The sequence below is a fragment of the Solanum tuberosum genome, unplaced genomic scaffold (assembly GCF_000226075.1).
Source record: "Solanum tuberosum cultivar DM 1-3 516 R44 unplaced genomic scaffold, SolTub_3.0 scf00034, whole genome shotgun sequence".
Classification (NCBI taxonomy): domain Eukaryota; kingdom Viridiplantae; phylum Streptophyta; class Magnoliopsida; order Solanales; family Solanaceae; genus Solanum; species Solanum tuberosum.
Window position 1 is genome coordinate 323,384 of NW_006238962.1, and position 3,474 is coordinate 326,857.

At 32.8% G+C, this 3,474-nt stretch overlaps 1 pseudogene across 1 annotated transcript; it reads left to right on the forward strand.

Moving 5' to 3' along the window:
• Positions 1-1,576: 1,576 nt before the first annotated feature.
• LOC102596839 (pelargonidin 3-O-(6-caffeoylglucoside) 5-O-(6-O-malonylglucoside) 4'''-malonyltransferase-like) lies at positions 1,577-3,087 on the forward strand (annotated as a pseudogene). Its single transcript, XR_366932.2, has one exon. The product of XR_366932.2 is annotated as a pelargonidin 3-O-(6-caffeoylglucoside) 5-O-(6-O-malonylglucoside) 4'''-malonyltransferase-like (transcript).
• The last annotated feature ends 387 nt before the right edge of the window (positions 3,088-3,474 follow it).

The following is a 3,474-nucleotide window of genomic DNA, read 5'->3' on the forward strand; positions in this document are numbered from 1 at the left end:
TTTGAATCATGTGATCTTAAATATATTATGTCAAAAGTTAAAATTAAAGAATTGCTAATAAATAAAAGACACGTTATTTTTTAAACAAAAGTAGCACATACGAATTGAAACTAAGAGAGTACCTAATGCCTTAGACAACCTGTTCATATAATATATAATAATTATATATAAATTCAAACCAAAAATATTATAATAATTGATGAGTGAATGTCACATATTAAAAAGAAAAAAAAACTCAAATATGTTATCAAACTTTGAGAAAAAATTTATTTATGCCATCTGTTAAAAGTTTAGCTCATCTATGTTATTGTCGTTTGAGAAAAGGTTCATTCATGCCATTATTTATTAATTGAAATGGTATAGATGAGCCAAACATTTAACGGATGACATATATGAGCCTTTTCTCAAAGTTTGATGACATATTTGAGTTTTTTCCCTTTAAAAAAAATAATATAATTAATGACATGGCCGAATCATTATTGACCGTGCAAAAAAATGATTTTTCATAAATCATAATTGACCACATGTAAAAATAGTTTTGCAAAATGGAATTACTTTAAGTTAACAAATAATGTCATAAATGAGCCTTTTCTCAAACACGGATATGACATAGATGAGCCAAACTTTTAACGGAAATGACATAGATGAGCCAACTGCAGGTGTTGGTCTTCAGCTGTTTTCTTTAATTCTCCACTCCGAGAGTTTTGGACTTCTTTAGCCATCTCCTTGAAAGTGTCTTGAAGAAATTTTGCATACTCTATCCTCGCAATCAACCTCCTCTTTAATGCTTCCTATAAGTGAACCATTCCAAGAAAGTAAGTTGATGATCTTTGGAGGATAAACTCTTTTGCTTAAGTTGATGATCTTTGGAGGACCATAATTTTACAATATCATAAATACCAAATATTACCCTATTTATGGTCTGAATTTTTCATACTTCAAATTCCATATATGAAGGATTACCATAATCCAATACACAATAAACATATGATGGAATTTTTTTCCCCTATATAATAAAGATTATTGTATAACATCAGCTCGCGGAGAGGGAACATATGTCATTACTACTTTATTGTTATTGAGTTATTGGATTAACGGGGTTTTAATGATTTTATAGATAAAAAAATATTATCGGATTATCAGTTCGATTTTGATTTTTTTTTTAGTTTTGGATTATTGAGTAAACCGATAACCCGGTAAGAATGTAGTCATTTCCTCATTTACCTCTACATAAATATAGTAAATATTTATTTCAGTATATATATTTTAATGGTTACAAACTTTAATGTGTCCTTTAGCCTTCGATTCGTCCTAGTTCTTTTATTTGTATTGCACTTGTGTATGTAGTTCTTTTCATTTTCATGGTAATTAATACTGTTTCTATTTTAATTATGACCATTATGTAAAGTTACATTATTATATTGTTGCGCCAAATTATTGGAAAAGTCATATGTTTATTTTATGAGCATTTTCTTGTTGGTTAAACCGAATAGTTAAAAGATTAAAAATCGATAAACCGATAACCCATATCTTTCTTCTATATAAAGGAGAAGAGTGAAGTGCCACTATATATCTTAGCTTCTTCACTTGTTTGCTTAATCTCTCTTTTGCTATTTCACCACATCTATATACTCATGGCATTTCAAAAAGAAAACATGGAAGTTGAAATCATATCCACAAAATTCATAAAACCATCTTCACCAACTCCAAATCATCTCCAAAATTACAAGTTAGGTTTCTTTGATCAAACAACTGATGAGACACATTTACCTCTTGTTTTTTTTTATCCTCCTACCAACAACATTAATTTTTCAGCTCATGAAGAACAACTTGAGCAATCCTTATCTAGGATTTTAACTCATGTTTACCCTATTTCTGGCAGATTTACCGAGGATAACTCGATATCCTGCCAGGACCAAGGGGTTAAATTTATAAAAGCAAAAGTGAATAGTAAACTCAATAAATTTCTTGAGAAAGCACACAAGGATGTCAACCTTTCATTGCTTTGTTGGCCTCAAGATTCATGGAATGTAGATGCATCCAACTTATTCGCCATGCCAGTTGTCATTATCCAAATTACAGAATTCGAGTGTGGTGGCTTGGCTCTATCCATGAGCCACGCGCACATTGCAATGGATGGTTACTCAACTTTTACTGTTATCAACGAGTGGTCCAAAGTGTGTAGACTTGAGATTCCTGTAGAGAAGATTGATTTCATGAGCTTTAATTTGGTTGATGTTTTCCCATCGAGAGATTTATCGAAGCTTCTCTTGCCTCGTGTTCCTCTAGAAGATCGTGTGGAATCTAAATTAGTAGCCAAAAGACTATACATCAACGAAGATTCCATTTCAAGGCTAAGAAAAGAAGTCGGTGGAGACTTATGCTTTAAGCCATCAAGAGTTGAAATGATCATGGCCCTCCTATGGAGGGCTTTAATCCGTGCTTCAGAAAAGAAGCACGGATATCTAAGACGTTCTCTAATGAACATCCCAATAAACTTGCGCACTAGGTTAATTTCTTTACCTCAAGTAGAAAAATCTTTTGGAAATCTTGGAGTTGACGCCCCTTTAAAATTCATACCTGGGGAGAACAAGATGGAGTTGCACGAATTCGTGACATTAATTCATGACACTGTGAAGGATACTGTTATTACTTGTGACAAGACTTCACCGGAGGACATAGTGTCCGCGGTGTCAAAGATATATAATGAAAGTTTCCTAGCACAAGATTGGGGAGGAAGTGATGAAGTTGATAGGTACACAAGTTCAAGTTTGTGTAAATTTCCTATACAAGAAGCTGATTTTGGTTGGGGAAAACCATGTTTGATGCATTTTGGGGTCAAGACATGATCAGGTTTGCTGGTTGTATGATGCAGAATGTGGCAATGGGATTTGTGTGCAAGTGGATTTGAAGGAAGACTATATGCATCTATTTGAATGTGACAATGATATCAAGGATTTCTTTCAGTTTTAGAGTTTAGGTCTCTAAGATTTGGCAATTTTTATTTACTTTATTGTTGTTGTCGTCGTCGTCATTTTGGATTTGGTAATATAATAAAGTTGCATTTGTTATCTTGTTACAACTTAATTTGTTGGAGGGAGGGTATTAGTACTTTTACCCGATAATTTAATGCATGCAAGTTTCAATTTATAAGACTTCAATCATCACATCATCCGACTTTAGTAAGATCTCAAAGGTCTTTTTTCCAGTCTTGTAATGGAGCTGAACGTAAACGTATGATCAATTTGACTTAGTGCTGAAAAAACTTCATCAAGTGGATAATCTCTTGAAGCTGAAGTTGTGGATTTAATGAATTTTTCAAGTCTATTTTTGGTAGATTCATGATGGTGTGTTGTATCTTTATTAACTAATAGTTTTTGTCGAAGACGGTGATTTCACGGTGGTGGGAGAAAAATAGCAAACGAAACTATATCTATGGAGCGCAATTATTGGTTGAAACTATAGCTGTAGAGG